Genomic DNA, 11,048 nt, shown 5'->3' with positions numbered 1-11,048 from the left:
GGTTAGTCAGTTAGAGCCCACGTCGAGAGTAAGAAGCTCTATCATAAATCGGTTAGTGAGTTTGAGCGCGCGTCGAGAGTAAGAAGCTCTATCTTTAACCGGTTAGTGAGTTAGAGTGCACGATAAGAGTAAGAAGCTCTATCTTTAACCGGTTAGTCAGTTAGAGCGCGCGTCGAGAGTAAGAATCTCTATCTTTAACCGGTTAGTAAGTTAGAACGAGCGTCGAGAGTAAGAAGCTCTATCATAAATCGGTTAGTGAGTTCGAGCGCACGCTGAAGGTAAGAACCTATATTATAAACCCATTAGTAAATTAGAGCGCTCGATGAAGGAAAGAATGTCTATCATAAACCGGTAGGTGGATTAGAGCGCTCGATGAAGGAAAAACGGTCTATCATAAACCGGTAGGTGGATTAAAGCACTCGATGATGGAAATAAGGTCTGTCGTAAACCGGTTAGTGAATTAGAGCGCTCGATGAAGGAAAGAATGTCTGTCATAATCCGGTAGGTGGATTAGAGCGCTCGATGAAGGAATAAGCTCTATCATAAATCGGTAGATGGATTAGAGCGCACAATGAAGGAAACAAGGTCTACCATTAACCGGTAGGTGGATTAGAGCGCTAAATGAAAGAAAACTCTACCATAAACCGGTTGGTGGATTAGAGCGCTCAATGAAGGAAAGAAGGTCTACCATAAACCGGTAGATGGATTAGAGCGCTCGATGAAGGAAAACTCTACCATAAACCGGTTGGTGGATTAGGGCGCTCGCTGTAGGAAAGAAGCTCTTTCATTAACCGGTAGGTGGATTAGAGCGCTCGATGAAGGAAAGAAGCTCTTTCATTAACCGTTAGGTGGATTAGCTGCTTTAGACCAGTTAAGAGCTTCATAAACCAGGTAAATGTTTGCGGTAAACAAACTGCAATCAACTCAATTAACAATTAAGACAGATACTGCATCATTTTTTTATTATTACATAACAAAAAAACAAATTTCGAAATATCTTACCAGCTAAAAACATGAAAAAAAACCATTGCTAAATGCAATCGTGACTTTATATTTAAAGGCGTGTGCATTCACGATATGAGATTTTACAACCGGCATTAAGCGTTGTGTGGTTGCCGTGAAATCACCCCAAACTACGTCAATACTTATTTATTTGTTGATCTCTCGGAATCATTGGAGTTAGCGATTTGAAAAACACTTCCTTATAAAGCTGCACTCTCACAGATTGAACATTTTGATGAAAACAAAATTTATGTCGTGGAACGACCAAATTTGTTCGAAAATGCATGGAAACCAGTCATTTAAGACTGCTGAAATTAGATCGCAGTTCAAAAAATTATGTTTTATGCATTTTTATTAAATCGTCAGAAACGGTTTAAGCCATAAAACATTAATCTTGGAACGGAAATAAACAATTCTACGATCTGATCTTTTATCAGCAGTCTTTTATCACTGGTTTACTTTACATGTAAAATGTGTGTGCCTCCAAAGTATCTTTTTTCTCCAGTCTATTTCAAAATGGGGACACATAACATAAGATGTTTCACAAAATACAAAAAAAGGTTAACCGTGCATAATATTGTGGGGTGAATACAGTGATGCATTTATTAAAACAAGCTTAGAAATGAATTCATCCGCATGGGCAGCATTTACAATAAATAAATTTATAATAAATCCAGCAGCATAAACAGCTTATGCACGTGCAAAATCCATCAGCATAAACAGCTTATGCACGTGCAATAAATCCATCAGCATAAACAGCTTATGCACGTGCAATAAATCCATTAGCATAAAAAGATTATGCACGTGCAATAAATCCATCAGCATTAACAGCTTATACACGTGCAATAATCCATCAGCATAAAGAGCTTATACACGTGCAATAATCCATTAGCATAAAAAGATTATGCACGTGCAATATTCCATTAGCAAAAAAGATTATGCCCGTGCAATATTCCATCAGCATAAACAGCTTATGCACGTGCAATAAATCCATCAGCATAAACAGCTTATGCACGTGCAATAAATCCATCACCATAAACAGCTTATACACGTGCAATTATCCATCAGCATAAAAGATTATTCACGTGCAATCATTCCTCCTCATAAACAACATGTGCACGTGCACTATACAGTCAGTGGAAAAAACATCGAAATAAAAACAATGTCACAATTTCAAGGATTTTTACTGCTAAATTACTGAGACGCTTTCTGTAGAAACTCTTACATATAATGTATCGAATTTCATATGACTATATAACACTATCGATTCCAGAAAAAGGATAGAAATTACAAAATAGCATTTTTTCCCCAATAACAAGACGATTCTAGGAAATACTGGTCTATTGTTAGATTTCTACCAAAGATAATGCCTTATACAGCTAAATAAGGTTTTCATAGCATATTTGATTCAAGCTAATGATATAGACTAAGGATAGTCGTTTGTTTCTGTGAAAGATCGAAATATCTTTCACAGAGTGGGCACCAAAAGCTATATTGAACGAGTGGCATAGATATGACTAGAAACTGTGAACCTGTTTAAAGAAAACATCTTCATGAGGACGGTCCAGTAGCTGCCTTGTGATGAATAGAACTGTCGAAATGTATCTGCCCGGAAAAAAAATATGTATTCTTAAAATATTACCTAGATTTTAAGGCTCTTACAGGGGTTCTGTTCTGTATCCTATCCTATCGTACCCTGAATAAGGGATACATAAGGCACCAGTCAATTGTAACCACGCCCCACCCCTGAGGTCCAGCCAATTCCGGGTAAAATCCCCTTCCTTTGAGGACACACTGCTAGTAAAATCCCCGCATAAAGTCCCAGCACCGCAGGGACATCTCAGGTACGGCTCATTTCCCGCTGTTTTCGGCGTGAAAAAAACCCACCGCACTCAGTCGGCACTGCGGGGTCACTTGAAAGGTAAACTTTGAACATGGTCCATTTCCTCCGCTATCCCCGGTTTACTCCCGGACCTGTGGGGCCGTGGTTACAATTGACTAGTTCATAGCGCCACAAGACAACACGACAACAGCCATAGATCACTTCAAAATACCGCCTCGGAACCGTCAGTGAAAACATGGTCAGTTGAGGAGGGTACTCGGTTTTATGCCGGTTGTAATGTTAAGTGGTTTCCATGATTTATTGTTGTTGGTGTCCCTTCTTCTTTCCATGTGGTCTTATCTTCGTAATTATAGACGTAATAGATGTTTAATCTTAGCGGAATGTTGGCTATAGAGAGGATATTGTGTTCCTCCTTGTAGTTTCATCTTAGCGGAATGTTGGCTATAGAGAGGCTATTTTGGCCCTCCTTGTAGTTTCATCTTAGCGGAATGTTGGCTATAGAGAGGCTATTGTGGTCCTCCTTGTAGTTTCATCTTAGCGGAATGTTGGCTATAGAGAGGCTATTGTGGCCCTCCTTGTAGTTTCATCTTAGCGAAATGTTGGCTATAGAGAGGATATTGTGGCCCTCCTTGTAGTTTCATCTTAGCGGAATGTTGGCTATAGAGAGGCTATTGTTGCCCTCCTTGTAGTTTCATCTTAGCGGAATGTTGGCTATAGAGAGGCTATTGTGGCCATCCTTGTAGTTTCATCTTAGCGGAATGTTGGCTATAGAGAGGCTATTGTGGTCCTCCTTGTAGTTTCATCTTAGCGGAATGTTGGCTATAGAGAGGCTATTGTGGTCCTCCTTGTAGTTTCATCTTAGCGGAATGTTGGCTAAAGAGAGGCTATTGTGGCCCTCCTTGTAGTTTTATCTTAGCGGAATGTTGGCTATAGAGAGGCTATTGTGGCCCTCCTTGTAGTTTCATCTTAGCGGAATGTTGGCTATAGAGAGGCTATTGTGGCCCTCCTTGTAGTTTCATCTTAGCGGAATGTTGGCTATAGAGAGGCTATTGTGGCCCTCCTTGTAGTTTCATCTTAGCGGAATGTTGGCTATAGAGAGGCTATTGTGGCCCTCCTTGTAGTTTCATCTTAGCGGAATGTTGGCTATAGAGAGGCTATTTTGGCCCTCCTTGTAGTTTCATCTTAGCGGAATGTTGGCTATAGAGAGGCTATTGTGGTCCTCCTTGTAGTTCATCTTAGCGGAATGTTGGCTATAGAGAGGCTATTGTGGTCCTCCTTGTAGTTCATCTTAGCGGAATGTTGGCTATAGAGAGGCTATTGTGGCCATCCTTGTAGTTTCATCTTAGCGGAATGTTGGCTATAAAGAGGCTATTGTGGCCATCCTTGTAGTTTTATCTTAGCGGAATGTTGGCTATAGAGAGGCTATTGTGGCCCTCCTTGTAGTTTCATCTTAGCGGAATGTTGGCTATAGAGAGGCTATTGTGGTCCTCCTTGTAGTTCATCTTAGCGGAATGTTGGCTATAGAGAGGCTATTGTGGCCATCCTTGTAGTTTCATCTTAGCGGAATGTTGGCTATAGAGAGGCTATTGTGGCCATCCTTGTAGTTTTATCTTAGCGGAATGTTGGCTATAGAGAGGCTATTGTGGCCCTCCTTGTAGTTTTATCTTAGCGGAATGTTGGCTATAGAGAGGCTATTGTGGTCCTCCTTGTAGTTCATCTTAGCGGAACGTTGGCTATAGAGAGGCTATTGTGGCCATCCTTGTAGTTTCATCTTAGCGGAATGTTGGCTATAAAGAGGCTATTGTGGCCATCCTTGTAGTTTATCTTAGCGGAATGTTGGCTATAGAGAGGCTATTGTGGCCCTCCTTGTAGTTTTATCTTAGCGGAATGTTGGCTATAGAGAGGCTATTGTGGCCCTCCTTGTAGTTCATCTTAGCGGAATGTTGGCTATAGAGAGGCTATTGTGGCCCTCCTTGTAGTTTCATCTTAGCGAAATGTTGGCTATAGAGAGGCTATTGTGGTCCTCCTTGTAGTTTCATCTTAGCGGAATGTTGGCTATAGAGAGGCTATTGTGGTCCTGCTTGTAGTTTTATCTTAGCGGAATGTTGGCTATAGAGAGGCTATTGTGGCCATCCTTGTAGTTTCATCTTAGCGAAATGTTGGCTATAGAGAGGCTATTGTGGCCCTCCTTGTAGTTTCATCTTAGCGGAATGTTGGCTATAGAGAGGCTATTGTGGCCCTCCTTGTAGTTTCATCTTAGCGGAATGTTGGCTATAGAGAGGCTATTGTGGCCCTCCTTGTAGTTTCATCTTAGCGAAATGTTGGCTATAGAGAGGCTATTGTGGTCCTCCTTGTAGTTTCATCTTAGCGGAATGTTGGCTATAGAGAGGCTATTGTGGTCCTCCTTGTAGTTTCATCTTAGCGGAATGTTGGCTATAGAGAGGCTATTGTGGCCCTCCTTGTAGTTTCATCTTAGCGGAATGTTGGCTATAGAGAGGCTATTGTGGCCCTCCTTGTAGTTTCATCTTAGCGGAATGTTGGCTATAGAGAGGCTATTGTGGCCCTCCTTGTAGTTTCATCTTAGCGGAATGTTGGCTATAGAGAGGCTATTGTGGCCCTCCTTGTAGTTTCATCTTAGCGGAATGTTGGCTATAGAGAGGCTATTGTGGTCCTCCTTGTAGTTTCATCTTAGCGGAATGTTGGCTATAGAGAGGCTATTGTGGCCCTCCTTGTAGTTTTATCTTAGCGGAATGTTGGCTATAGAGAGGCTATTGTGGCCCTCCTTGTAGTTTCATCTTAGCGGAATGTTGGCTATAGAGAGGCTATTGTGGCCCTCCTTGTAGTTTCATCTTAGCGGAATGTTGGCTATAGAGAGGCTATTGTGGCCCTCCTTGTAGTTTCATCTTAGCGAAATGTTGTCTATAGAGAGGCTATTGTGGCCCTCCTTGTAGTTCATCTTAGCGAAATGTTGGCTATAGAGAGGCTATTGTGGCCCTCCTTGTAGTTCATCTTAGCGGAATGTTGGCTATAGAGAGGCTATTGTGGCCATCCTTGTAGTTTCATCTTAGCGGAATGTTGGCTATAGAGAGGCTATTGTGGCCATCCTTGTAGTTTCATCTTAGCGGAATGTTGGCTATAAACAGGCTATTGTGGCCATCCTTGTAGTTTCATCTTAGCGGAATGTTGGCTATAGAGAGGCTATTGTGGCCCTCCTTGTAGTTTCATCTTAGCGGAATGTTGGCTATAGAGAGGCTATTGTGGCCCTCCTTGTAGTTTTATCTTAGCGGAATGTTGGCTATAGAGAGGCTATTGTGGTCCTCCTTGTAGTTTCATCTTAGCGGAATGTTGGCTATAGAGAGGCTATTGTGGCCCTCCTTGTAGTTTCATCTTAGCGGAATGTTGGCTATAAAGAGGCTATTGTGGCCCTCCTTGTAGTTTCATCTTAGCGGAATGTTGGCTATAGAGAGGCTATTGTGGCCCTCCTTGTAGTTTCATCTTAGCGGAATGTTGCCTATAGAGAGGCCAATGTGGCCCTCCTTGTAGTTTCATCTTAGCGGAATATTGGCTATAGAGAGGCTATTGTGGTCCTGCTTGTAGTTTTATCTTAGCGGAATGTTGGCTATAGAGAGGCTATTGTGGTCCTGCTTGTAGTTTCATCTTAGCGGAATGTTGGCTATAGAGAGGCTATTGTGGCCCTCCTTGTAGTTTTATCTTAGCGGAATGTTGGCTATAGAGAGGCTATTGTGGTCCTCCTTGTAGTTTCATCTTAGCGGAATGTTGGCTATAGAGAGGCTATTGTGGCCCTCCTTGTAGTTTTATCTTAGCGGAATGTTGGCTATAGAGAGGCTATTGTGGCCATCCTTGTAGTTTCATCTTAGCGGAATGTTGGCTATAGAGAGGCTATTTTGGCCCTCCTTGTAGTTTCATCTTAGCGGAATGTTGGCTATAGAGAGGCTATTGTGGCCCTCCTTGTAGTTCATCTTAGCGAAATGTTGGCTATAGAGAGGCTATTGTGGCCCTCCTTGTAGTTCATCTTAGCGGAATGTTGGCTATAGAGAGGCTATTGTGGCCCTCCTTGTAGTTTCATCTTAGCGGAATGTTGGCTATAAAGAGGCTATTGTGGCCATCCTTGTAGTTTCATCTTAGCGGAATGTTGGCTATAAAGAGGCTATTGTGGCCATCCTTGTAGTTTCATCTTAGCGGAATGTTGGCTATAGAGAGGCTATTGTGGCCCTCCTTGTAGTTTCATCTTAGCGGAATGTTGGCTATAGAGAGGCTATTGTGGCCCTCCTTGTAGTTTCATCTTAGCGGAATATTGGCTATAGAGAGGCTATTGTGGCCATCCTTGTAGTTTCATCTTAGCGGAATGTTGGCTATAGAGAGGCTATTGTGGCCCTCCTTGTAGTTTCATCTTAGCGGAATGTTGGCTATAGAGAGGCTATTGTGGCCCTCCTTGTAGTTTCATCTTAGCGGAATGTTGGCTATAGAGAGGCTATTGTGGCCCTCCTTGTAGTTTCATCTTAGCGGAATGTTGCCTATAGAGAGGCCAATGTGGCCCTCCTTGTAGTTTCATCTTAGCGGAATATTGGCTATAGAGAGGCTATTGTGGTCCTGCTTGTAGTTTTATCTTAGCGGAATGTTGGCTATAGAGAGGCTATTGTGGCCATCCTTGTAGTTTCATCTTAGCGGAATGTTGGCCATAGAGAGGCTATTGTGGCCCTCCTTGTAGTTTCATCTTAGCATCTTAGCGGAATGTTGGCTATAGAGAGGCTATTGTGGCCCTCCTTGTAGTTTCATCTTAGCGGAATGTTGGCTATAGAGAGGCTATTTCGACCCTCCTTGTATATCATCTTAGCGGAATGCTGACTATAAAGAGAGTACTGTGGCCCTCCTTGTAGTTTCATCTTAGCGGAATGTTGGCCATAGAGGCAATTGAGGCCCTCCTTGTAGTTTCATCTTAGTGGAAGTTTGAGGCCCAGTTTAATGCCACAAATAAAGCTACGCCATAACATACGCTAAATGAGAGACAAACAACGTACAAAATAACACAGACAGACCACACACGTATCAAAACATTCAGTTTCATTCCATTCCAGGTTTGAGATGCTGAACAATGTATGCCGCATTAAACAAAAAACAAAACCAGAAATATTCTAGGTATACATGTGCTCATTAGCATACTGCCTACATCCATAATGTTCACATTTAAGATACCGGCTGTCATAATTGTAAAATGTAAATTAGACATAAAGTTTAACAGGCGGAACAAATGGTGTTGTATTTAGCCGAGTTAAAAATAAATTTAGATACATTTGGCGCGGAATATTATTAAAGGATGAGTCATATACTAAAACTTCCATTCGACAAACTTTTGATTTGTTATACAAACAACACACGGACGTCTGCTTGATTAGTACACATATGACTTGAACGGCATTAAACTTGTCACCCATCTTTTATCCGCTTTATGCACCAGTCAAATGTAACCACGGCCCCCAGGTCCGGGGAATAGCGGGGACTTTGACTTTCGGTCCAGCCAAGCCCGGGCTAAATCCCCGCCCTGTGGGGACGAACTGCTGGTAAAATCACCGCCAAATATCCCCGCACCCCAGGAACCCTATAGGTAAGGCCCATTCCCCACTATTTTTGGCACCAAGACAAAACCACCGCATACCCCCGGACCTGGGGGCCGTGGTTACAAATGACTGGGGTATTATATGTGTGTGGTTACTGCAATCGCTTCTTCCTCTTTACAGGAGCAGTCCTACTTGGCTAGTCCCTGTAGTTTCCAATGTATTATTCATCATGGCATGCGCCATGACCCCGAAAGATCAGCAGATGAACCAATCACGCAGTACAAGTGGTCACCTTTTCTAACTCTTGTTAAAGCTGCTCTCTCACAGATTTCCTGTTTTGACAACTTTTGTATCCAGTTTTTGCGTAAATATCAGCTAACCAAAGATATCAGACTGCTGGATCAGATCGCAGATTTTCATATTTACATTGGAAAATTAATATTTAATGGCTAAAGGCGTTACGTACGGTTTAAGAAAAATGCATTTTTTGAACTTAAATATGAAAATCTGCGCTCTGATTTTTTGTCAGCAGTCTTATATCACTGGTTTCCACGCAGTTTCGCATATATTGGCTCGTTCCAAGACAAAAAATAAAAAAGTTGTCAAAAGGTTCAATTTGTGAGAGTGCAGCTTTAAGAAATGTTGGTACAAGTAGCAGGTTTAGTACACGAAAGTCTGCTAACCCCGCAATGAACTCTTGTTTCACTGAGGGTTCAAACGTGGTTACCTTGACATATTTTGATATGATCACATCTGTATGTTTCGGCGTTTTCTCTTTCACATGAATTCTGAAAACAATGTTCAAAAATAATTGTCATGTAACGGTATTAATAAAATTACTTGAATAAATCAATGTAACAAGATACATTTATCTTTTTACGGTAACACGCGGTTTCTCCGACGATTTACAATGATGACAGATGTGTTTACTTGTAGAGCGGTGTCTCTTTTTTTTGTGTGTATGACCTTCAGTAGTGTGCGTTTAATCTGTTTCTTGCTTTATTTCTTAACGAATATGTTTTAATATTGAATCTGGAATTCAAACAAGGTCATACAAGTAGTTGTGCCTCTATACAGGGTGTGATATCGTTATTGCTGGGCTCCTTGACTTGTGGCTCTATACAGGGTGTGATATCGTTATTGCTGGGCTCCTTGACTTGTGCCTCTATACAGGGTGTGATATCGTTATTGCTGGGCTTCTTGACTTGTGCCTCTATACAGGGTGTGATATCGTTATTGCTGGGCTCATCGACTTGTGCCTCTATACAGGGTGTGATATCGTTATTACTGAGCTCCTTGACTTAATTGTGCCTCTATACAGGGTGTGATATCGTTATTGCTGGGCTCCTTGGCTTGTGCCTCTATACAGGGTGTGATATCGTTATTGCTGGGCTCCTTGACTTGTGCCTCTATTCAGGGTGTGATATCGTTATTGCTGGGCTCCTTGACTTGTGCCTCAATACAGGGTGTGATATCGTTATTGTTGAGCTCCTTGACTTGTGCCTCTATACAGGGTGTGATATCGTTATTGCTGGGCTCCTTGACTTGTACCTCTATACAGGGTGTGATATCGTTATTGCTGGGCTCCTTGACGTGTTCCTCTTTACAGGGTGTGATATCGTTATTGCTGGTTTCCTTGACTTGTGCCTTTATACAGGGTGTGATATCGTTATTGCTGGGCTCCTTGACTTGTGCCTCTTTACAGGGTGTGATATCGTTATTGCTGGGCTCCGTGACTTGTGCCACAATTCTCTATTGCGGTATTAGTAAATCATGTCATAAAAGAGTCAATTAAAAGTTTTCTTTTAATGTGGTGTTGTTGTTGTTGTTTTCGTTGTTGTTATTGTTGTTGTTATTGTTGTTGTTGTTGTTGTTGTTGTTGTTGTTGTTTCAATTGTATCAAATATACACCACGTTTAATATTTGACATAAACAGCAAAACAGGCTTGTGCATTAAAGCATGTATACCAAACATTTGGTTGCTAAGTACTTCCTCTTTTAAATTAAAAAGCGACTGATTACCTTCATAATATTTAACCATACACGAAATGTCCTTCATGGGTGTTGAGTCTTTGCCAAATTTGGGAATATTACTTAACATCAAAATGGTATTTTAATCCAACGCGAATGTTTCGTATGTGTATAGATTATCTTCTGCAACATTTGGTACGAAAGCGACATTTTAATTAGGCCTAAAACGTAAAAAGCTACTTATTCGCACACAAAAAGCGAAGCGGTTCGCTGTGACGTATCTCTTTTCAAACTTTGTGCGAGTTCAATACTGAATTCTATAAAAGGACAGACGAAATCAGTTTCGTTATTCAATATCAAATTTGGCATGTTCTTTCCAAAGATGAATTAAATGCAGCATTCTTAATACAATTTTGTAACCGATTTGTTATACAGCATGAGGGTCGTTCAATGTAAACATTTTTAAAGTAGTACACTAAAACTTTTACAAGGCACAGGTGAAAGTTTTGTTTTCATGTAAGGTACTATAATAATTATACAATTAATGACTGTCAAGTCTCGGTCGAGAGATTGCATGTACACTTATGTTAACGATAAGAAAAACGATGTTTTGTCAAATCTCAGATATATAGATAAAATGTCTGTGAAAAATAATC

The sequence above is a fragment of the Mya arenaria genome, chromosome 7 (assembly GCF_026914265.1).
Source record: "Mya arenaria isolate MELC-2E11 chromosome 7, ASM2691426v1".
In the NCBI taxonomy this organism is placed as follows: domain Eukaryota; kingdom Metazoa; phylum Mollusca; class Bivalvia; order Myida; family Myidae; genus Mya; species Mya arenaria.
The sequence above is the reverse complement of the archived record's forward strand: the minus strand, read 5'-3'. Positions refer to the sequence as shown.